The 25,981-nt window shown below is 36.6% G+C and overlaps 1 protein-coding gene across 17 annotated transcripts in view; it reads right to left on the bottom strand.

Annotated features, from left to right (window-relative positions):
• Window positions 1-25,981, bottom strand: part of MAP2 (microtubule associated protein 2) — a 216,633-nt gene that overhangs the window by 116,953 nt on the left and 73,699 nt on the right. For 16 of the 17 annotated variants that reach the window (XM_041737518.1, XM_041737516.1, XM_041737520.1 and 13 more), the window contains exon 3: window positions 18,307-18,367. The exons of the other annotated variant lie outside the window; for it this stretch is intronic. The gene's annotated coding sequence lies outside the window, so the exon portion shown is untranslated. The remainder of the gene's footprint in view (window positions 1-18,306; window positions 18,368-25,981) is intronic. 17 annotated transcript variants of the gene reach the window in all.

Below are 25,981 nucleotides of genomic sequence, written 5' to 3'. Positions count from 1 at the left end.
CTGGAAGCTCCTTTTAGAAATGTGTCAGACAGTTGTGCTTAGCAAGAGAGGCTCATGTGCTATACTTTGTTCATTATAAATCTGTAATTTCGTTGATGACTGTGGATTTCAGTGGATAATGACTGGGCTGTTAAACTCATACATGACTCCATTCACTTTCTGCTTTTCTGGATACTTCTTGCAGTGGGTCACTGGTATAATAATGGTTACTGCAAGAGGCTGCTTACAGAGTGGAGAAAAAGGCTTTAGAGCCAGCCAGACCTCTAAGTATCAAGTTACTTAATTTCATCAGCCATAATTTCTTCATCTACAAATTGTAAATAATAATATTTACTTTCCCCAGAATGATTTTAAAGACTAGGGATAGGTTAAGGAAAGCTTCTTGTCCAGGGTCTGATGTATATTCACTGATACATGGTATTTGTATTATGATATGATTCAATGAATTGGGTAGGACTGGTTTGTCAAAACAACAGAGAGTGTTGCTATTTATCATGTTTTATACCACTTTCAACATGGTCAGACATCACATTCACCAGGAATCCTCCTTACAAATTCAGAGTCCTGGGTTTCATTCCAAGGATTCTGATCCCAGGGATCTGGAGTGGGTACAGGGATCTGTATCCCCAGAAGTACTCAATATGATCTCTAAGAGGGTGATCTAGGGATCTCAATTTGAGAAATAACTGCTATATAATATATAACTATATATAATTATTAGCACAATCATGATTTTTTTGACTGCAGTCACAGTGAATTTTTAAAAATATTTTATTTATTTATGAGAGACACACAGAGAGAGAGAGGCAGAGACACAGGCAGAGGGAGAAGCAGGCTCCGTGCAGGGAGCCCGATGTGGGACTCAATCTCGGGTCTCCAGGATCACACCCTGGGCTGAAGGCGGTGCTAAACCGCTGAGCCACCCGGGCTGCCTGAATTTTTTTTTTTTTAAAGTGGATGTTGTTCTCAGATATTAGCTTAGTAACAGCTATTGGTTTAAATGTTATCAGTTTTTGTTGTTTTTAATTGTATAGGCTTAAAGTTCAATTAATGATATAAAATAATCACAAATATTTTTCTTAGTAATTTGTGGGTTGTTTCTCTTAAAAAAATCTGGTTTTTAGCTTTTTGTGTGTGATAGACTTTATATAAAATTTAATGAAAGCTTTGGATCTACGCCCATGTAGGCATGACCTTTATTTATACAAAAGCTTCCTGTATCCCATTCATATACTGCCTGGGAGCCAACAGACCTCAGTTTAAAAGAAGTTGGGCTAAAGAATGAGATATTAACCATTTGCAGTTTAGAGACTATTTCTGTACTCTTTAGATTTTACAGGTCTAAAACATGATTATTGTGCAATGAAAAAAATGTGACCTTTCTATATCTATTTATTCTCAAGTAGCTTTGATTGCTTATTCTGTAGGAGGTTTGGAAAGAATAGCTCTTTACAAAACTGAATTGGAGAATTCTAATAAGGAGGCTGTTTATTCTGTTAAAATAACACAAGTTTCTACTGTGGATAACAAGGAATTCAGTAAAAACAAACTTTAAATGCCACAAATTCTACCACAAGCTTTGGTAAAACAGATATGTATTATCCAGCAAGTTTTACCTTTTTAAATGCATATCAGCCCTGGGAGAAGGATGGAAGGCAATGTACATTTTCTTTTTGCTTATATTGTTTTGGAATGAAAATACTTCAATGGTCCAATGCTCTTAGGAAAATGATTAAAATTATTACTTTGTCCTGGAATACTTTGCCTCCTCACCAGGACTTATTTCTCTCTCCAGCCTCATTCTATACTATATGCCCCCTTACCTTCCTCTTCTGTTATCCTAGCCTCCTGGCATTCCTCCTTCTATACCATGCTCCTGTCATTACAGGGCCTTTTCATGTGCTTTTGCTCCCCGTGAAATGCTCTTTTCCACCCTCTTTGCCTACTGAATTATTACCTAATCATAGAGCATAGCAAAATTATCCTCCCTGACAAAGTCAGTTCATGAATCTCTCCTTCATAGCACTTACTATAGTTCCAATGTTGCACTTACTTATATGATTGTTTTAAGGCTATTCCCCACTAAACTCTAAGTTTCAAAAGGACAAAGACCATAACTGTTTTGGTACCAGACAATAAGGACATGGTGTTCTATAGCTATTTGTTAACCATATGGAAGAATGAATTTAAAAAATGCTTATATCATGTTGGTATTGACCTAGTATCCAAAATAATCAGAAACCCAATAGCTGTCTAGCTAAAAGCCTAGGAGTACCTCTTTTGGCTTCAGTTTCACATGTACAAAAGGAGGGCATTTAAGTAAATAATCACAGAGTTCATTTTCAATTTTAAAAATCAGTGACTCAACCACCCAAATGTCCATGAACTGATGAATGGATTAAAAAATGTAGCATATTCATTAGTGGAATATTACTTGGTCATAAATAACAACAAAGAGCTGATTCTTGCTACAAAATGAACCCTTGAAATGTTATAAATATTATATACATAATATATAGTTATATATAATATATACATAAAATATAAATTATATATATACATTATATAAAAAAGCCTTCTCAAAAGACCACAAGTTGTATTACTTCATTTACATGAAATGTCCAGACGAAAGGGCAAATCAGAGACAGAAACTACATTAACAGTTGCCTAGAGTGTAAATGAGGTAGAAATGGAGAGTGACTGCTAATAGGCATGAAGTGTCTTTGAAAATGTACTAAAGTTGGTAGTGGAGATGTTTGCATAACTGAATATACTAAAAATCACTGAATTGTCCAATTTGAAGGCTGAATTTTTGTATATGAAGTATATATCAGTACAGCTGTTACTAAACATTATCAATGACCCAGTGGCTATGCTAATTCATGGTTTTAATATTAAAATTAAAATAATTCAGTAAGCATTAACTTTTTTTTAGAAGTTTAAGTTTTCCAAGATATTTAAGCCCAAGCAGTAGGAAATCTTCCTATAGTGAAGCAAAGTATTCTGAATATTCATTCTGAGTATTTCTTCATTGGTTACTATACATTAAACACTAAATTATACCTTGTCTACATAGACTCTGTTAAAAGAGCTGCATGAAACACCCTCCCTGATTTCAAGGAGCTTATATAATCCTATCTGGGATGATAATTAACTATAATACAAAGCAAAGGGTAAGAGTCTGGATGAAAAGTACAAATCGGGCACTATTCGGAGTCAAAGGAAAGATTATGTTGAATTTTAATTATTCAGGGCAGCATGATATTTCAGAAGAACTTTATAGTTACATATGATTTGGGCAAGCAAGGATGAAGGAAAGAAGAAGAAACAGACAATAGTAGAAGCAAAAGAATAGAAGCAGGAGAAGATGTGGGCAATGATAATTACAAGTGGTTGGTAAAGAGGGATTTGGGGGGAATTGGAAATGTATGTTGGGGCCATATGATGGAGAGCTTGGAATCTTAGTTGGGGGAATGTATATTTATTCTCCAGTAGCAGGGATTTCTTGGAGATTTTTGGTAGTTTAGATTTTATAAATCAATTGAGTTTTAGGAAGATTAATCTTGAATTGAAATGGACAAGCTGATCAAATGTATGTAGAACAAGTGTCTTGGGATAGACCAACAGTCTTGGGATAACCAACGGTAGGGTGGCAGGATGAAGAAACTTTAGAGAAGATAATAATGAAGAAACAAGTCAGTATTGCAGACTCTAATGAGAAAGATTTCAAGGAGAGACAGGTGGCCTATAAATAATATCTTTTGTGCAGGTGCACAGTATTTAATCTTTGATAGTCTTCTCTTAGTTTATAACTTGTCTGAGGGCTCACAGTCAGTGGTGGGAGGCAAGACTAGGTGGAAATCAGGTTGTCCATTTTCTTTTTCACAGCATCATTGCTGTATCAGAGAGGTCATTCATTCAGTCTAAGGGTTGGGAGGCAACCATTTGATTTTTTAAAGGTTAGCACAGGAGGTCTCTCAAAAATGTTTTCAGTAAATAGAAGGGTGAAAGAAAAAAATCTAGCAAAATGCTCAGAAGACAATAGGACAGATAAGAAATGAGGCAGTAAGTGGCACGGACATGTTAGAGGAGTATGGATAGCAAGGGGAATAGGAAGATGGGACCTAGAAGTATGAGCAGGTTTAAGCAATAAGCTTTTAGCTTGGAACTTTCACGATGAGGATTCTGGAGTAAAAGGAACCAGACTGGTCAGGGTCGAGCGATGGAGCACTCTCACAGGGGTAAAGCAGCCACACAGCATTATTACACTGAAGACCCCTGAAGGGGGTACGGGAAGACTGTATTATATTTCAAAATGTGTTTTGTATGGACTGACCCTGGGATCAAGTTTTATATGCTCTCTTCACTAATTCATCTTCGTCAAGGGAATAGTTGTTTCTCCCTGTAAGTATATAGCTCTTAATTTAGTAGAAGGGAAAAAATTAAACACTCAGAACATTCCTCAACTTTTGAAAATGTTTTAACTGATAAATTATATCCCATGTTTATATAGTTCTCATCTCTTTTTGAAAGTAGAATACCTTCTGACTTGGAAATGTACATTGACTATGTCCAGTACAATATAGGAAGTTTTGGTGACTGAATGAGTTTGCCATTATTTTATTACACTAACAGGCAGATGCTTATTAGGTGTTTTTATCATTAAAAATAAAACCATTTAAAAATACATTTAAAGTTAATAAATATTTCTGCTGGAGTTTCATAGGAACACAATAGCAAATGATATATTTAGTATCATTAATACTATAAGTTTACTGGGGAGTCCTCTTAAAATATAAATATGAGATCTGTGTCACTAGAGTTAGCATTTGACATTCTGCCGTTGTTGTTTCTTTAAATGACAATTTAATTATGCAGTTACTTAGCTCCTAAAAAGAAAGCCAGCCTCATAGATGCAAAAGCATGTGACTTACATACATGATTTCAACTATTAAATGTCACAATTATTTATTACACTCAAAATGGTATCATCAAAACAAAGGGAAGAATTTGTATAGATTTTTCCAAAGTTTCTCTATATGCCCAACTTAATACAGAGAGGTGCTAATTAACTGGCTTCTGAATAAATTGGTTCCACAAAGTAAATCTGCTAGAACTTTACCACCAATTTCTTTATTTATTTTTTCACATATTAGTATCAAGAGGAACAACCTGTCCCTTTCTTTACCATGCCTGAAAACAAAACATGTGTAGTCATACCCACCCACTCTGGGTGGGTATTTTTACTCATGGACTTTTATTTAGAAGCAGTCTTCAGGTAATTTCCTGAAAGAGCCAGAAATCAAAAAGACTATTAATGGTCCTCAATGTCGAGTAAATGGAAGATTTCTTAAAGAAAAGCCTTGATGTATGATTTTTAAGTGAGGGAGACCATTTTATAAATTTGGAAAATTTCTTTTCTACTAGGTCCTCTCCTCATAACATAAATATAGATCACTAACAAACTGATCATTTATAAAATGAGCATACACTCGAACATCCATCTATCCCTTTGGGTAACACTAGCCTTTTCTTAGAATCAGCATATAGGTGAAATTATAATGTAAACATTTCTCTCAGAGTTCTAATAAACTTATTTCATAATGTCTAATTGTATTTTTTCAAACTAATGAATGCCTCACACTTTTTTCTCACTGTTTTTAATGAAATTTGATCTGTGTTTAGGAAGATTCATGTTAAATGACCTTTTCCTAAACCAATTATTGTCACATAATGAAGCTATCTTGTACATGTCAAATGCAAAAGAGCCCATTTTGAATAAATGTATTTCCATAAGTACTATCTAAAAGTCATACAGAACTTCCTAGGATATTGACTTGAGTCTCATGGAGACTACTAATGAATAGAGCCAGAAGAATCTTGAGTTTTTAAAATCGTTTCTTACAACAGTCCAGTGACTTCTATCTAAATATTTTCCTTTCAGAGCTTATTTATTCATTTCTGCATTCTCTCTCTCAACCTTTCTCTCAGTATATTTCCGCTATACTAACTAAAATAAGGTGGGAAATCCTGGACTAAGTTTAAAATCTCCATCTCTCTGATTATGCCTAACATATCATAACTATATAGCCTTGTTCAGCTCCTGAAGTTTTTAGGATTTCTGTGGGAAGGCCGTTAGATGTGGGAGTTTATTTCCGTCTGCAGGGTATTGTTTTGGGATTTGCCGACACCAACACTTTGTCTTTCCTGTCCCCTTATACAACATGCCTGGCAAATTATAATTATCAGTATTTTCTTTTACAGAAGGATAATTATTTGTTATTTTTACTTAAGCAATAAAAGAACCTAGCAGTGTTCTCCTCACAAACAAGACTCATATGTATAGGGCTATTGGCCTGCCTGCATAATATGGAAAAATCCCAACTGCTCTCCGTAATACAGACTGCCATTGTAAGATACTCCAGCAAAATACCAATGACAACTTTATGGAAATCCTTACCAAAAGCTTCCAAGAGAAACCAAGATAGTCTCATTAAGATCTCCCCCACCCCGCCTTTTTTTTTTTTTTGCTTAGTTCTAATTATATTTTAACTGCTGATGTTCATACCAGAGAACAAACGTATCACTAAAATGAATATTGATAAGATTCTTGAGACCCGGAGCAAAATCCTTTTTGCTACCATCTACGATTATGTAGATAGGACAGTGAACTCCCTGAGTGACAGTCATTTTAGTTAATGCAGGGGCCAAACTACCAAATTAGCTCATCTGGATTAGGGCAGATTAAGACAGGGATTTGTACAGCATTTTTGTTTCAAGGGCACTGGACACAGATTTACTGAATACCTTGGTATCTACTGGGCATACTAACTTGAAGCTATGATTTAACAAATGCAGTCATTCCAAGAGCAAAATCTGTTCATCGTTCTTGGTCCCTACCCTGATCCACAGCCTTCTTTTTGGTATCTCTCCTTATAACTGGAGAGATCCAAGTGAATCTCGGAAGTATATTAATGCAAACTAGTGAATGTGCACAGTACAAAAAATAAAATCCTCTCACAGACCATGGGACCTGCCACAGCTCAGCAAGGCGGAACCCTTAGCTCACTGGAATGTGTAACATGTCCCCCCAGGCAATTGCACATTCCTCTGTCCAGCAAAAGCAGGATATCTGTGGCTTTACCTTAGCATTATATAAACTTTCCCAAATCTGTTTCTTTGCCACCTGAGCACACACCTCTTGTAGATTATTAGATCAACTTTGAAACCAGGAATAGCACTTGTGGGTTGTTCTACTGATGAAAAGATCAGAACAGTTACTAAAAGGAAGGGTCCTCTTATAGAGCATTACACTGATTCTGAAAATTGAGATTCTGCCAAAAATGTGCAAAACTGTATCCACTGTGGTATTTTGGCCCAAAAAGGAGCATACAAAAAAGATGAGCAAAGGCTAATAAACAGGGATGAAAGAGCAAAAAGGAACTGCCCATCATCGAGCTGAAATACTTGAATGCAAATCCTTAAATGTTGTCTCCGAGCCTATTTTTCTCTTCTAGATACAAAAAGTCAACGGAACACCATCAGGGAGGATATTGTTCATGTACATGACATTGATTGTGCTAAGCCTCACTTTCAGGTTTCTACATCAAATGAGACAATAACTCTGAAGGCACACTGAAGGTGATAAAGCTTTCTTCACTGATTATTCATTAGTATTAGGGTCTTCTTAAGTATCACCATGGGGAACATACTAGGTAGAAAAAAAATAACAGCCATGCCATACTATAGCTTCCACATTGTACTTTAACCTTAAATAAATTAAAGGGTTTATTTTTCTCAGACACTTCTTGGCCTCAGGTCTGTTTGGAGAAGCAACCCTGTTCAACCAACTATCACTGTGCCTATGCTTAAAGCCAGTTTGACTCCTGGCTGGAGTTGAATGAAAAATGGCTTAGCACAGCCCATGATCCTCTTTCCTAAGGATGTTTCCTCTTATTGTAAAAAATCTTAGGGATATTTAAGATCAAACAGTTTCTGTTGTACAGGGGCTCAGTTCAAGCCATTGATTTTTGCACATGGATGTCTGCCTGAATCTTCAGCCTTCCTCTTACGGCAGCCAGAGAAGTATGATCGCCAGGGTATCTCTTGCCAGTTTGCTTCCTATTTCCAGGGCAAGTTATGAAGCCATTTTAAAATTTAGTGGAGAATTTCCAATGTGCAGTATTGATTGTCGAGAAGTGACATTAAGCCCCATAGGAAGTGCTTCATATTTACAAAAACCCTGTTGGAGAATTAGTCTAGTTTTGGTGTGCTCAAAATCCACTAAGGTTTTTACAGGGGCCTAAGTCTTCTTGGTCTCTTTCAGGAGAGCTGCTTCCTGTTCAATGAGCTGATGAAGAGACTCCCAGTGTGAATGTGTACTCTTATTGATAGGTATTGTCAATACTAATAATACACGTTTAGAGTCTACTTCTGCATTTTCATCTTCCTATTTACACTAACTCTTCAAAGTACTGGGATTCTGATCCAGTGAGCTTACAGAAAGCTCAATCCTTCTGACAGCAAAGGAATGCCATGGCGGCTCTGGGTCTGACTAAAGAAGAGCATGCAAAGAATGGTCAGCCACACTAAGTTCATCACCTACTGGGTAGCCCACTGCCTCTTTGCATTCTTTTGCTAATTCTATCTAAATGTATTTGAGCAAAAAAATCCTAATATGTTATATTAAAGCTTTTTTATTTGCTTTAAAAGTCAATTATATTTTTAATCCCAATGGTAAGTGAAATCTGCCAACTTTTTTTTTTTAAGATTTTATTTATTTATTCATGAGACACACACACACACACACACACACACACACACAAACACACACACACACACACAGAGGCAGAGACATAGGACATAGGCAGAGGGAGATCCCGGGACTCCAGGATCACGCCCTGGGCCAAAGGCAGGCGCCAAACCGCTGAGCCACCCAGGGATCCCCCAATTTTTTTCTTTTTAACCAAGAGTGGATTTGTTTCATGTTGAGGGAATATAAAAAGCAAATAAGTAGTTGAGCCTCTTTTGAGCTGAACTGGAGGTAAGGCATACTGGTCCTTTTTAAACTAGATAAAATTTAAAAGCCAAATAACTTGTTTAGAAAAACAACAATGGCCACATTATATGCTTGAGTCAGATGTCATATAAATTAGTTTGGGAGATTTTTCACATCACATGTCTGTGAAAAAAGGAATTTATGAAGTTGAATCATAACGTTGAGAGTCAATGCACATCACACAAGCAAACCACCTCCTTCCTCAAATGCTGTCAAGTAGTCTGTTTTACAATTTAACTTTAGTTTATTGATACAAAGTGTAAATCTTTAAGATTTATTTTAAATAATTTAAATTACAATTTTAATAATTTAAATTTATTTTAAAAATATTAGTACTCCTTCGAAGGAGTGTAAGATGCTGAATTATTTTTTCTTATCTGCTGGTCTTCTATAGCAGAAAAATGCATTGCCAGACAAATGTAATTCGACCGTACTAGAATTGTTTTAAGAGACTCAAGAATCATTATTGATGAAACCAGAATCAATCAGCAGTCTTCTCATTTACACACTTGGTAAGTCATTAGCGACACAAGGGAAATAAACATTAAAGAAGTAAAAACTCCAGGGAGCATACCTTTATAGCATATCGACTTCCGAGCTTACCGCATTTCAGACATAATTCATAAGAGTTGTCTTTATAAAGAAGGAACAGCTATTTACCTTTTTTTAAAGCAATGTTTTAAATAGCAAATATTATTAAATATCTTATAAAGATAAGTAATTTTTCTGTCTGGATGCAAAAAATTCATTTTCCAAAAATACGAAACATGGTTAAAGTTAAGCCTAAAAGGAAAATTATTTTTTCTTATGGGAGAGATAGAAACGAATGAGACACTTCTTCATGAAAATGTTCTGAAACCAAATCCATTATTATGACTAAAGAGAAAAACAAGGAAAAACTGGAAAGGATTGACTACCTGTAACTAGTGTTTATCACTAAATAGAAATAAAAATAAGAATACCAAGCCACTGTTATTCACCACATCTAAGTACCCAATTATAGTAGAAATGTTAAGTAGAGTCTGCTTTACAATCTAATTTTTCTTTGTAGATACAAAATGTAAGCCTTTAAAAATGAAGACGTATTAAGTACCTGACAATCTTGCTCAATACTTCATAATCTACGTGACATTTGTTTCTCACAATTTTGAAGTAAGGATTATTGACATTTACGGGTGAGAAGCCTCTCCTTACAGAAATATTGGCCAGAGTGCACAGCTGTCAGCTAGAGAAACCTCAACCTGAACCCATCTCAGTGATCAGCCTCTCAACAATATGCTGGCTCAGTCATAAAATACTGAGCGCAAATCTGTGCACATAAAGAAAGCATCACCTTAGCCTGCAGGAAAGGTTGTATAGTCACAGTCCTGGCTCAACCAATTTGTTGAGTCCTGCAGAGAAGGAACAGAGAGCATATGAAATCAGATAGTGGAGCAACACTAACCCCTGGAGGGGAGGGGCAGGGAGTCTGCAAATTCCAGGCAGCTGCCTCCAAGCTCACCCCCAGTGTCCTGGCTCCACCAGCCCTGTGAGGAGGTATGCCACTCTTTATTCTGCAGCAGGGACTGACATCTCCTTCAAAAGACAACCTGTGTCAAGCAAGAGGCAGAGTACAGAAAATAATTCCTCAGTAATTTACCTTTCTTGGAGTTCCGCAATAATGGACCCTTGTAACTCTGGGGATTGGTGGGGATTTTGATGTAAGTTAGGAGGGAACATGTTTATCCAGAACACGTTCTGGTGGCGAACAACCCCGGAAGCAGGCCATAAGAGAAGACAAATCCTATTAAGCCAGATGGGCGGGTTGAGAGCAGCTGGTCGGTCTAGAGGCTGAAACAGCTAGGAAAGGCTCAGAAAAATCTGCATTGCAGATAAACCTCCTGGGAGACAGCTGAACTCTTAACATCTCCCCAAGCCAGCTTCTCCTCGGAGAGGAGAGTGGCCTCAGGTGGTGTAATTTAGAATGTATATCATTTCCAGGCCTTCTTGCAGACCTTGCATGATTTAACATAATTTCATCTTTTGCCTTGCTGCTTTTCACCTGTTTGTTGTTTATTTACTTGTCTGTGGTAGTAGAGGGCAGAAAGGGGAAAAGGGACACAAGAAACAAAACTGTACAGTAGTGTCAACACTTCTTTTGCAAGTCTTATCTTTTATTTGTTAGGCCTTGTCTTTATCAAACTTATATCCTTCACCTTCAAGACAACATAAAGAGAGAGCCACATATATACCTTGTCTATTAAGAAGGAGGTGGAGAGGGAAGCCTGGGTGGCTCAGCAGTTGAGTGCTTGCCTTTGGCCCAGGGCATGATCCTGGAGTACTGGGATCCAGTCCCACATCGGGCTCCCTGCATGGAGCCTGCTTCTCCTTTTGCCTACATCTCTGCCCCCCTCTCTCTGTGTCTCTCATAAATAAATAAATAAATAAATAAATAAATAAATAAATAAATAAATAAATAAATAAATAAAGTCTTAAAAAAAAACTTACTAAAAAAAGAAGGAGGTGGAGAAATGAAAACTTTATCAAGTCATAACAATCACTACCAATTATAGGGCTTCCACTCTATAAATCACCTTCGTTAACTCCTGAAAAGCCTAATCAGGTTGTTACTGTTATTCCTGTTTCATACAACTGAGGCTTGATAAATTTCCAATTTCTCACAGCTGATGAGTGGCATAGCCTGGATTTGAACCCACCTTCAAAGTCCATACTTATTTCACTACATTATAACCCAGTGTTTGTTAAATGCCTTTAATGTGCCAGACACTCTGCTTGCAAAAGGGAGTAATAGCCAGACCTCCAGAAATGCCTGCTCCATTGGGATGAAGGCATTGTAATAAATAGGTTTTTAAATTGAGGCTGTTATTATTTAAAGAAAAAATTTTTCTAAAAGACTTCATATTTTCTAGAACGTGTTCCCTCCAAAATATAGAATTCTGTGAACAAATAACTGTAATTAAAATCGAGCATATGATTATGATAAAAGTTAATATTGGCAGAAAAGGGGAGGATGCAGAGGTGGAGCATAGAGGATTTTTTAAGGCAGTGACAACATGATACTATAATCAGAGATGCATGTCATTATACATTTGTCAAGCCCACTGAATGTACAACACCAAGAGTGCATCTTGAAGGAAGCCATGGACTTCAGGTGTATTAGGATGTGTCAGTGTTCATCCTAGGTAGAAAACATACCATTCTGGTGACGGATGCTGATCCTGGGGGAGGCTATGCATTTGTGGGGGAACAGGTATATGGGAAATCACTTTACTTTCAATTTTGTTGTAAACTTAAAACTGTTCTAAAAAAAATAAAGTCATAAAAGGGGTGGGGATAAAGTAAATATCTAATTAAAAGGAGAGAGCACATACATGGTTTTGATGATCCAGAAGATGGATGAGATTTTGATAAGTGGAACTTTAGATATCAGATAGGCTTTTTGGGAAAGAGAAGAGAATGAAGGATCAGTCTGTAGTCAACATTGTTGTTTGAGCATCTATTCTGTACCAGTCCCCTCAGTAGGTTCTGGGATTCCGGTTAGGAATGAGACACAAGGTCATGGAGGTTCTAGTCTTGTGGGGGAAACATGCATTCAATGGATAAATACAAATGAAAGAAATGTGGAGTGCTATGGGAGTACGTAATGAGCAGACCTGTTAGGCTGGAGGCTGAGAGAAGGCTTACCTGGGAAATCTCAGACCTAACCAATGAACAGGACTTAAATAAGTAGAGTGGGCAGGAGGCAAGGAGCATAGAAAGAATGTCCAGGCAAAGAGAATAAAAATATGTATAATAGCCCCCAGGTAATAAACCCAGGATGGGCCTGGAGAGTCAGACAAAGGCCAGATTCCTGACTCTATTATGAATTCTATGGTTTTAAATACAGGAATATCATGATTAGATTGTATTTTTAAAAGATAGGTTGTTACTATGTGTATAATGGCTGATACGGAGCAAGAGTTGAGACAGGCAGCTATCACTGTCATCAAGAGAAGAGGTGATGGGAAACTAGCATAGTCTGTGGAGATAAGAAATGGATGGTTTTGGAAAATGTTTAGGAAGCAGAACTGATAGGACCTGGTAACTGATTGGACTAGTATGTTTTAGGTAACAATTTTTTTTTTTTTTAAGTAAGCTCTACACTCAGGGTAGAGTTTAAACTCACAGACCCGTGATCAAGAGTGGCATGCTCTACGGACTGAGCCAGTTAGGCGCTCCCTTCTCCAATTTAATGTAAATGTTATTTATATAAATAACCATGACACTTGATAAAATGGCATTTCAGAGTCTTTAAAAGTAACTATAAAGTTGCAAAGTTGTTATACAAATGATGACTAGGGCAGGCTGTAAGTCATGGAAAAACTCCAAATAGCAGTGGCTTAAACAAAATAGAAATTCATTACAAGGTTGTATCATATTCGACATGGTTGCAGGAATTCTAGCCACCAAGTCTGAATTCCTTCCTACCAGCAGAAAGGAAGAGTAATGAGAGTACTCCTTCCCTTTAAGCAGTTTCACGCACAACTTTAGTTCATATCTCATTGGCTGGAAATTAGTCAAATAGGTTCCACCTAGTTGTCAGGGAGGCTGGGATTCTGGATCTTATTCTTAGTGTCCATGTGCCCATGAATCCTCCAAATAGCAGAGGTCTTATTAGTGGAGGAAGAAAGAAATAATCAGTATTGGGGGCAAAAGTAATCTGTACCATATTAAGTGTGGGCTAAGGCCTCAGAGGCAAAGTAGGAAAAAAAAAATCACACTTATGAATTGCACTGGCCCTTTACAACAACAGAAAATTAAAACACATCAGAATGAACTCACTTTGAATTAGCATTCCACATTTTGTCTCAGCCACCAAGAACATTTTTTAACCTCAGTGATAATCTAGATAGACTGGGTAAGTTAAACAGAGCACCCCCATCAATAAATACTGCTTTCTACTGCTACAAAGCAGCCTCAACTCTGCCAATATTTGAGCATAGTTGTTTATGGTTTCATTTCCTTTACTTTTAATAGTGGCCATAAAAAGCCAAACAAATGCATTTTATTCACATTCCTTTGGATGAGGCCTTGAATTTAAATTATGTCACTGGATCCATTAACATTTAACTATGGCTGGTGCCTTATCCTCTACAGACATTCAACTTCAGAATGTATTAACCGCATGCAGAAAATGAGAATTAACAGCAGTCAGATAGTGAATCACATCTGCATCACACAGCGTACATTCACAATGATTTATTTTGTTTTGTTTGTTTGATGCATTCTTGGTTTGTTTCTAAGAATAAAGGCCATCAATAGGATGCTGGGTTTAATAATTTAGGGAAAATATTCCTTTCATCAATTTTCCACAAATGGTTCCCAGTAGGTTGAAATCAAAGGCTCCTGAGACTCTTAACTTTCTTTCTACATTGAATTTTCTACCATTTCTTCAACGTTTACAATTAAGCCACTTTGCTGTTATTCTCATTTTCTTTATTTTCCTTTTACTGGTGCTTCATGTCTCAAGTTGACTGACAGAGCAGAAACCTTCTGTTAACTGAAGCCATCTTAAATCAGTAATATTTTTGTGGCAGCTAATTAGCAGCACTAAATTATACTCATCAGTATCATAAATATTCACATTCTTAATTATGCCAAGCAAAAGGGATCACACAACATCAAGTCACATATTCTTTCCCAACCCTAAAATTCAAATTTAATTGAGCTCAACTATATCAACCACATTGTTGGTCTGCTTTTATCTTTGTTTTTCCATTAGGTGTAAAATATATCCATGAACAACTGCTTATTTTATTATTGCTATTAACACGTGATTCCCTGGCTCTCTTGCACTGCACATGGAGATGGCATTCTGGTCTCAAGCTGGCATTACCTTGCATTTCCTATTGCATAGGGCAAGAGTTTTCTTGTAACAATGACTATTTTTCAACTTTGCATTATTTGTTACTCTGGACCTACAACAAATCTTATATAAAAAGATAGCTTACATTTATATTCTATATTACAGCTTTCAATGTGCATTCATATGTTCCATTTCAACCCTGATACTCAGATATGATCTTTATTTTACAGAAAACAAAAGGCCTAGGAAAGGGAAATAATTTTTCCAACTAGCTAGTAAATAGTAAAGATAGAACACTGGAATAATAAGGGTAAAAGAGTCCAAACTTAGACTGATGTGATGAAAATTCATAGTAAAGAATATTAAATATGATCAATAATGGAGGAGTTACCACACATACTTCTCCTAATTATTATTAAAATAATAAAAAGTTGAAAAATAATGTAACTGTAACAAAAAATTTTGAAGATATCCTAAAAGTCAGAGTACAGATGGAGAAAGAAAGAAGAAACTGCTGCGAGGAACCCTCGAGTTAACAGCAGGTCCATCTCAAGGAAATCTGGAGAAACCCCAAGCTTAGAGTTTTCAAATACAGAGTTCAAGGGGGCTGTGAGATAGTATCATGGCAATTCATTAAGAAACTTATTTGGGGGGCACCTGGGTTGCTCAGTCAGTTAAGCGTCCGGTTCTTGATTTAGAGCTCAGGTCATAATCTCCGTCATGAGATCAAGCCCTATGAAGTCTTCTTGAGATTTTCTCTCCCTCTCCCTCTGTCCCTTCCCCCTGCTCTCTCTCTCTCTATCAAATAAACTTAAAAAGTTGTAAAAAAAAAAAAAAAGAAAGAAAGAAAGAAAGAAGAAAGAAAAAAGAAGAAAGAAAGAAAGAGAAAGAAGAAAGAAAGAAAGAAAGAAAAAGAAAGAAAGAAAGAAAGAAAGAAAGAAAGAAAGAAAGAAAGAAAGAAAAAATATATTCAGAACAATTGGGACTCTTTCTATTCTTCTTTCCCCATGCTACTACATTTTTAACTGACAGGAGAAGCTTTTGCCCCAATGGTGAAAACAAGAACTAACCTTTAATGAAAGAAAGTGATGGGCTTTGGAGCCAGATCTAGTATAGATGAATCCATGCAGAACTGAAACAGTTGTAGGGATCCTAACCTGCTCATTTGCCAGTTGCATCTCCATGCTCTTCCTGGGATACCTGTTTCCTGACAGACTCTGCCCATTTACCCAGAACCTGTAGTCAGCCTTTATGGTGAGTGGAGGTACAGATCTGCATGATTGCAGAGGAAACTTACAGGAGCTACCTATCATCCTCAGCCTACTTCTTCATACATAAAAACCAAAAACCAAAAATCATCTAAATCAAGACATTTGAGAGAAAGCAGCAGCATAAATAAGAAAAAAGTATTTTTAAAATGACTCCTGAGGAAATAGAGATGATTCAGGGAACAAGGGAATCTACAGTTATCTTTCTAAGAGAGATCTGAAAGAATATTGCATACTTTAAAATGAACTTCCTTCCAAAAATGAATTTTAGAAAAGTATAAGAGGAAAAGAAAAAGTTCCTAGAGATTATTATATGATTTCCCAAATACGTAGTTCATGAATTAATTAAAAATAGAATTAGTAGGGCCAGAGGCAAATAATAACTCAGCTGATAAGAAGAAAAAACTCCTTGAATGTAGAAAAAGTGAAAAAGGGATTTTAAAAATATGTGAAAAAGGAGATAAAACAGATCAGTCCAGTAAGTCCAACATTTATCAATAGGAATCTCCTAAATATAGAACAGAGGCAGGGACAGCAAGAAAAAGAAAGCCAGAGGAAAGTTTCTCTGAGTTAAAAAGATACAATTTCAGATGTTCATTTCCAAATGATCCCTTGCAGAAGAGGCAAATTGTCCCTGGGTAAGAATCATTGGTACAGGGTAAAACACTATGGCTATGAGGCCAGAGAGATCTGGGTTTTTTATTCGAGCTCCACTAATAATGACCTCTTTAACTTTGGGAAATAAAATATATTTGACTTCATTAAATCTCTTCTGTGAAATGGGGATTTAAAAACCCCCACTCTACAGAGTTCTTCTTCTTCCACCCCTCCCCTCTTCTTCATCTGAAAATGTACATACTTAGCACATAATATGGATTAAATAAATAAAGGTTATTCAGATTTTATTTGCAATTGTAGTAATGGTGATGAGGAAGAGGAGGAGAAAAATGTGTAGAGTGGAGGATGTGTGCCAAGGGTAGTGAGGGAAAGGAGAGGTCCATGTAGGCCTTGGATGCTTGGTTGGGGGGCGTGGTTATGCTCCAGATCAGCCCTCTTCAATGAAAGTTATGTCATAATGGAAATATACTGTAATAGGTGATGTTTCTATAAAAAGAATGTAGCTATGGAGCACTTGAAATGTGGTTAGTATGACTAAGGAGGTGAAATTTTAATTATTTTCATTTTAATTAAATGGTTGCCTGTGGCTAACTGCTACCATATTTATTGACCAGCACAACTCAAGAGAGCAAACAAGAGCCAAAGAGTTTGTATTAACAGTTTGTCTAGGAGATTAATGGGGTGATGGCGTTTGGGGCAGGAAGACAAGATAAAAGCATTTCAGTGACCCTGGCAGCTATAATAAGAGCCTGGATGAAGATGATGGAAAGCAGAATTGGGGAAGAGATAGGTCAAGACAATGACAATGTTCTCAGTGGATCCATGCCTATTGCTGTCTGCCTGGAGACACCTCACCTCAGCCCTAACTCTACTCAATGGTCTCCATGGTTATCATTTTCTGTACATATGCTACCCTTCCCTTTCTACAGCTGAGATCAGAACTGGGATCCATAGCTCCCAGCTTATTCTTTATAAGCTCTTATAATTATCCTAAAAATAGGCAAAATCAAAATGCCTGCTTTAAAAAATGTTTCTTCATAGAGCTGACTTTCTGAAGCTTTAATCATTTTCCTTGTGATCCTAGATTCTTGCTGAGTTATTTACCACTTGCTTTAACTGCTGTGAAACTTAAAACAATGGATTCTTACTAATCTATTCCTCTGTCAAATGCTTTTTAAATCATTAAGATTACATATTCTCTGATATATTTAGTCTGATCTCCTTTTCATACTGAAAAGTATAAAGCCATTTCAGTAATAACTGCTATTTTTACTAGTCTTTACTGAGCTACATGCCATACTAATCCAGGACTCGACAGGGCAAGAGTCTTTGAGAGAGCAGAGCAGTAATGTAGGCCAGGGCTAGCTTGGAATGTGTTCTTTATTTTAGCAATCGAGTCAGTGCATTATTAAAATATTCCATATTTGGGACAATACACTTATTTATTTGCTTTGGCTGCATATTAGTAAAAAGTAAAAGCTTTAGAGTCAGAACAAGGATATGAGCCAAAGATTTACCGTTTCCTAGTGGAGGGACTTGGGTAGGTCATTTGCATTCTTCAAACTTCAGTTTTCTCATCTGTAATAAATATAACAACAAGATCTGCCATTCCCATTCCAGAGATTGTTGTGAGCTTTGGGAAGTCATATGCTTTGTATGACTTAAAAAATGATACAGAAATTATTTTTTTCTTAAAGTCTAAATGCTACTTCTTCACTGGTTATATTATTTCAATAATTTTATAAATCAAAGTCTACATCTTGGGCCTTTTTGTGAAGATAACATAGGAAACAACTAAAAATGCATGCACACATTAAACTATGTATTATATTTATTACTTCCCTTTGACCTATGGAACTATCCACCATCTTTTAAAGGAAAAATATAACAGTCTGACCAGTTATATGACTCAGTCAGGACAATGAATTCTTGCATTGTTTTTAATTTTTTTCGTTGTTAGATGTCATATTTGCTCAACTATTTGCTCAATATAATCTTAAAAGTCAATCATTTTAGGGATTTCCATCCCCTCTATTTAAGGCAGTCTAGTTATTTATTTTTAAGATTCAACAGCATCACAGATTCACCTGCAGCTATGCTCAAAATCATGCTAATAAGCTGCTATGAGGCACAGAGAATCCTTACTGCTTATGTGTTGTATCTTATTCTGCATATACAACCATGAAATCTTTTTTTTTTACAACCATGAACTCTTACCATGAGAAAACCCTACAATGAGCAAGAAAATACTTAAAACACAAAGTAAAAAACATCGTTCTCATTGGAAATGAAATAAAATATTAGATCTTCCTGAAAAGAAACATCATCTCTTAAGTTCCTCTTCATTGTAAAGAAATATATTTTGGTTGTAAGTGTTAAATAGAGTAGCTTTGTTTTAACAATTGCCAGATGTGGATCAATGAATATCCGCCTGCTTTAAACAGTCATAATCCAAAGTCATTAACACTAGAAGAGAATCTGAAGAAAGGTTAATTCGAACCATCTGAGGCAAACCCAAGTAGAATCTACAAAAAACGGGGATTGATTCAACTTTTTTTTTTTTTTTTTTTTTTGAGAGAGAGAGAGAGAGAGAGAAAAGGAGAATTTGTCAGGAAGACCAGAGATTATCCTCTGTTACCCTGAGACTCTTAACTACTGAATAAGTGGCAAAAAAAGCATAGGCATGGTATTCAATTTCTGCGTATTTTACCAATTCCAGCTTGACTATGCAGAGACCAGTGCTGTCCACTATAGTAAGACTACAGTTACACACACACATATACGTGCCCACACTCATGTGCAAGACTCATTTTCTCAGCTTCAATGTGGTGTATGAATTACGGGCATTTCTAAGCAGACAACACAGTGAATGCAAAGATGCCCATGACCTGGCTTCTTTCCTCAAGTGTCTCTCTTCAGTGTTCTCCTTGGAGAAATATGGTTATCAATTTAAGATGACTTCTGTTCATATGAAAACTAGTATTTCACTGGAATTTGGAATTCAAAGTTTCTAATGACACTGCTCACATCTACCTGGCTGTTTAAGTTAACACCAAATGACAAAATTACAGTGACAAAGACCACAGATCTGGTCATGGCCTGGCTTAGAGATAGAAGAAGCCCTTTAAACAAAGGAAACATGCTAACAAGTGGGAGGACATCACAGATGGTCAATATGCACTTAAAATGCTTCCCTGATAGACTAGTGTGCCATATTTATTTGATGGCTTTTTTTTCTTAGATATTTTATAGCTGCAAGGTGTGGTGTAGGAGAAATCAAACAGGTAAATGCAAGTTCCTGCATCTATAGAGGAGGACTAAGAGCCTCATGGTGGAGGCAGAAAGATAACATCCCTCCAGTCTGTCAAGGCTTCTTATGAACCCTTCGCTCCTTTGAACACTCTAATCGTCTGCAAACACACACATTCTTTATTCAGAGGAATGCAGGTTGCTGCCACCAACCAAAACATTCTACCAAAGAGAAATGATTTTGTTGGAAGAAATGTATTCTCTAAGTCAGAGACGAGCCTCAATAGGCAGGAGTCCCCTGTGACTTTAAGTACAGTCCTCCAAGGCTTGTTTAGCGTGTGAGTGGCAAGAAGATGAGAAGTGGACACCCAGAACCTTTGCCATTAAGCACAGCAGGACATGAGGGATGTCAAGTGCTAGGGGGCCAGAGAATTTAGCAGGCTGGCACTGTGCTGAACATCCAGGGAGAGAGGAGCTTAGAAGTTCAAAGAAATCATGAAGCAGGGAAACAGAGCTGCAGTCAAGAAACTGGCAGTGTTGTATGGAAACATATCCCCAAACCTGAGCCACGAGAATTCATTATGTGGCATAATAAACATTGGGCACAGGCAGAAAGATCGAAATGCCAGTAGCTCATTAGGGCTTGTTTAATGGATCTTTCATAAAAACAACTGGCTGGAATTGAAAAAGGTCAGAAATAAAGAGACAATTCTCTCTCGGCATCAAAGAGGCACAAAAGTATGCAGTGTTGCTGCTCAAAAAGAAGGGTTCACATTTGACTTCTTGGTAATGACCGCTCCAATCATTTCCAATTTTTCTTGCCTAGACGTCTTGCCTCCTAACCTCTTGCTGATCAATGTAGGGCACACTGTCTAGCAGTATCAACATCACGGAGGAGCCTGTTAAAATGTAGGCTCTCAGGCAAACCCCACCCCACCATTAGAACTAAGGATTCCGAATCTGCATTTTATTCTCAGCTTTCAAGTTTGAGGAGCTGATCTCCCAGCATCTACTCTTATCACCTTATCATCTATTCTCTGCACAGCTGCTGGAGTAATCCTTTTAATTTGTTCACCCACTGATTATTTCCCCCCTTCTAGTTCTGTTAGGGCACAAAAGGGCACGGGGTTGGTGTTCAATATTCACTGAATGAATAAATGGATTTTCCCCTAGAATGAGATGAAGTCCAGGTGATATGTAGCTTCCCTCACCCCCATATCTTTTCTTTATCACTAGAAAAGCCTCACTCTCCTTTCTCTTGATCTGTAGGGAAGAGGAATTTTGTTTGCTAAGCCTAAATCCTTGTCTACGCTCTTGTCACCTTTGTATCAGGAACTTTTCTATAACTTTGTCCTTCTGCTTACACACAAAGCACCCCCTCTCTATATGTGCCCTCCCTTCAGCTTAGAGGACTTCCCAAGTTACTAACAGTAAAGTCCCACTGCACTACACTAGTCCTGGACCTCTTAAAGGTGTCTTCTTATTGCTTTCATATCCTTATTTAATCATTCACTTCTCAAGAATTTGCTTCTGTCCCCAACAATTTGACTGGTTTGGAGTCAGACCCAGATTCAAAAACAGCCCTGAAACTTGTGCAACTGTCTCAGTCTCTGTTCCTCCATTTAAGTGGAGATAGCAGAAGACACAGAGTCACCGTGATAATTAAAGTGCTTATCATAGAGGCTGGCACATGGCAGGTGCTAGCATCATCCTGGATTCCCTTTGTTGGAGGAAAGGCGAGGCTAATTTTGAAACCATCAAGTTATATTTGACCAGAAACTTGACAGTATAAAATACAATGGTTCTGTTGTTAGCAAATAGCCGTTGGAAATAATGTGAAATATCATATGAGGGTAAAATTCCATTCCATTACAACATGAGAATGACTGTGAAAAATTGGGAAACAAGAAGAAACAAACATACCCAATGTCTTCATTATAGAATATTATGCAGGTGGCAAAATGTTTTAAGAGATGCTTAGAATATTCTGAGGAAAAAGGCAGAATTCAAATTGTATTGTTTTGGTGTTGGTTACATAAATTTAAATGCAATGGGTGAAAGGAAGTAAGCTAAAAAGGTAGAGTGTTAACTGTAGTCTCTGGCTTGTGTTATTATGGATGCTATTATGTCCTTCCTTTACACTCTTCCAAATATGACAAGTTTGCCAAAATGTGGATTTATTGTTTTTATAACAGAAAACACTAATGAAGTAAATAATATATTGCGCAGTCTTTCACTACTGAAGTAAATAATATGTTGAGCAGTCTTTTACTCATTCTCTTTCTTCAACTTTTCTGCAGAATTTGAAATTTAGCCTTGTTTTCTATTAATTACTTCACCTGTCCTCTTTTATCTATTCTTTAAGACAAATAGTTCTTCCTTTAACATTGCCAATTCTATATCCTAAATGTGGGTCTGTCAAGGGTGTTCTCTCTGGTCCTCTTCTCTCTTGATAATGTCATGCATGTCATGTCTCCCTAATTTCTCTCCTCCGTGTTGACCTAACATGATCTCTAATCTATCAGACCAGTCTGCCTGCAGATCCAGCCCATCGTGGCCTAAACCCGCCCCATAACTTTTTACTCCCTCTTTCATTTGGCCAGCATTTCTTGGCTGACCACTATGCACTAGGTAGTCTGTTAGAGACTAGGATGCAAGGCAAATGAAATAGAGCTTCTTCCTTTAAGCGGCTTTTAGCTACCTTTCTCCCCTCATTTTTCCAGTTATCAGATTCAAACGTTAGAGGCAGCACGGAGTCCTGCTGATTTTCATTCCTCCTACCAATCAAGCAGTTGCTATATTCTGCTTATGAGTTTGAGCTCAGAAACATCTTTCATTTTCATGACCTCTTTTTTTTATGCCCACTGTCAACACCCTCTTTGAGCCTTTATTATTTCCTGGATTATCCTATTAGAGCTTCCAAAGTGATCCCCTCTTCAACATACTCTCATCCACAACTCCATCTCACACAGAGCCATAAAGTAAGTCACCTGTTTAGGTCACAGTGGTCTGCTATTTGAAATACACCCAACAACTTCTCCTAAGATACTGAACAATTTCCTCAAGTTGACATTTAAGGTCCCCCTTTGCATGTATTGAGTTGCACTGGATGATTTTTCATTTTGTAGTTCAAAAGGGTAAAATATTAGCCATTTCATATGGTACGACTGAATAATATTTCCATCCTTACCTTCTCAGACTCCCCCTTCTTCTGCCCTGCACTCTAGAATACAAATGAGACCAGTCTACACTTTCCACGCATGTTCACTTTCTTTGCCAATGATGTTTGTTCTCCCTGGAGTTCCTCCATGCATTATCTCTCCCTTGAATACTTCTTTTCATCCCTAACCACCACCTCAAAAGACCCATCCTCCATAAAATATTTCCTGTTGAGTCTCTTCTCAATTGTTAGTAATCCTGGCTAGCAATGAAGTCCCTTAAGAAATTATTCATGTGTCTCTTATGGTACCAATGAGCCTTGAGGCTACTTCTTTGTTTTGTTGTGCTGCACCCAACTGAGCTCCGAAAGTGTGCTGTTCTATATACCATGTTCGACATTTGCAAGTAGAGCATCTTAATACCCATTTGTGTAATTGTTAGTGCCCTGAGCTACTTCTCTGGCTTAGTCATTTTTAAGGTTGAATGTGGTATCTGCACACTGCATACTATTCCCTACTCGTTTATTTCTTTTTGGTCATTTGAAACTTCTGCTATTATTTCAATACAAATAAAGTTGTAAAATGTGGCATCAAGTTATGCTATTTAACACTTAAATTATCTGGCTAATTTTTGAATTAACTTATCTTAAAACTTCCCAATTTATCTCCGATATTCCTCTTTAAAGAATAACATTCTTAAAAAAAGAATAAAGTTCTTCAGTTTAAATATAAGATATATATTAAAAATATATATCTGAGTTTGAATATTATGTTACATATTTGAAGATATATTTATTCCTAACTTAAGTATATAAAAACAAGTACCTGCAGGCATACTGTTTTAACTATATTTCAGTATATATCATCTGCATAAATAAAATATCAAAGTACTGGCTATAAGCCAAAAAATCTACTAGAAAAAAAATGTAGTATGTTGTAGTTAATATGAAGGAATTTGGGCCAAACTTGTGTTGTTTGCCTAGTTGGAATCTCCGTTCATTCATCTATAAAATGGAGACTATACTCACCTCCCAGGATTGTAGAGTGAGTTAAAACAAGATAACATACTTGAAGGGTTTATGATATTATCTAGTATATAGTTAATAAAAATATAGTTTTATTAATAAAAATAAGTGACAACAACAAAAAATAGCATTCTCTAAAGCTATTATGACTCCAGAAGTTTCCTTATACATTATGAAATGATGTCATACTAGTCCATAATGAGCAACAAAGCATTTAGGAAGACTATGACATCATTTCTAGTATTACAGAGGGAATGAGAGAGAGAGACAGAGAGAGAGAGAGAGAGAGAGACAGAAGGCCTCCTCCCCTCTGCTGCAGCAAAATCTTGGCTGAAGACATGAAGAGCAATAAACAATGTCAAGCTTGAGAGTAGTATTTAGGAAGCATCCATAAAGCAAAACTCATGCTGCAGTTTGGCTTCTTTCCCTTGATGATGAAAGTGAAAAGGGACATTTCAAAAATTCTTTCCATCTTAACCTAAAACCGGAAAACTCCTATTCTATATAGCTTGGAGAAATTTTCACACATGGTTTGCCCGATTTTTTTTCACCAGGTATTAATTATTCAATTATTTATTATTAATTAAAGACATATAATGAACATTTGGGGTAGCTAGGGAAAAAAGTACCAAAGGTCTGTTTTGGTACAAGAAAAACAAGAACAAAAAAAAGTAACGGTGGAAAATGCTGATGAATCATTTACCCATCAAATAATTAAATAAATATCTGTTGAACTCCTACTGTGGTCCAGGCACTATTTTCTGTGCTGAAGATATGAGTGAAAAAATCAGTGAAATAATTAACTAATGTCAAGACGAGTTTGATTAGCAAAATCGTGATACAGATCTCTGACTCCCTTAGAGTCTAAAAGTCAAATTCAATTCTGATTTGACGCCATAACGGTCTATTTCAATAAACTCTGGTTTATTACACAAAATCTGTCAACACACCCCTAGATAAATTTAAAATGGTCCTAGAAATTTAGGCACCAAGAGCCTTTTGGTGAGGTATTATGCCATTTATCCAATACCCAGATAAATCTCAACAGAGCTGATTAGTTCCTATTAACAATATACTGAATACATTTTTTTAGTGGTTAGATAATAACATCATCCTTTTCCAACTCATGTAAATATTCCAATGTTCAAAATTAATATATGAGTTCCTAAACAACCCTGAGGATTAGGAAACAGATTCTCACATAAAATATATACTGTAGGGATTTTGTGAGATGGGAAAATACGAAATAGATTTTTTTTCACCAAATATGAAATGTATTCACTTATTCTGAGTGGAACCTAAAAAATGAGAATAGTCCCAAGGGCTTTACAATATCTAGGAGGAATAGTAAGTCCTGTGTGGAGATTTCATACCTGAGTCCACTGAATAATTTCTAAGGGAAAAAAATGTAATATATTTCATGTATCTCTGAGGCTAGTCTACTCGATTTTGTTCAATATCTGAAATAATGCAGTTTCTTTTTTTAGAACACACTGATTTATTTTAATGAATTCATTCTCTTGTGCAAAAATATTATGTGATACTGCCTACACTCTGGAAGGGTGGTGACAGTGGCATCTGCCCCTTCCCTCTCTCCCACAATAACTACCCACAGCAGCAAGGTTCTTAGTGGAATGAATAAATTAAGGTTCTCATAATTACACACTGCAGAGAAAATTAAACAAGGACAATGCATTCGTCTCCTTCAACTGCTACAAATATTCACACTCACAGGTGTACACTCACAGACTTCTGGTATT

The sequence above is a fragment of the Vulpes lagopus genome, chromosome 22 (assembly GCF_018345385.1).
Source record: "Vulpes lagopus strain Blue_001 chromosome 22, ASM1834538v1, whole genome shotgun sequence".
NCBI classification, from domain to species: domain Eukaryota; kingdom Metazoa; phylum Chordata; class Mammalia; order Carnivora; family Canidae; genus Vulpes; species Vulpes lagopus.
The sequence above is the reverse complement of the archived record's forward strand: the minus strand, read 5'-3'. Positions and strand labels throughout refer to the sequence as shown.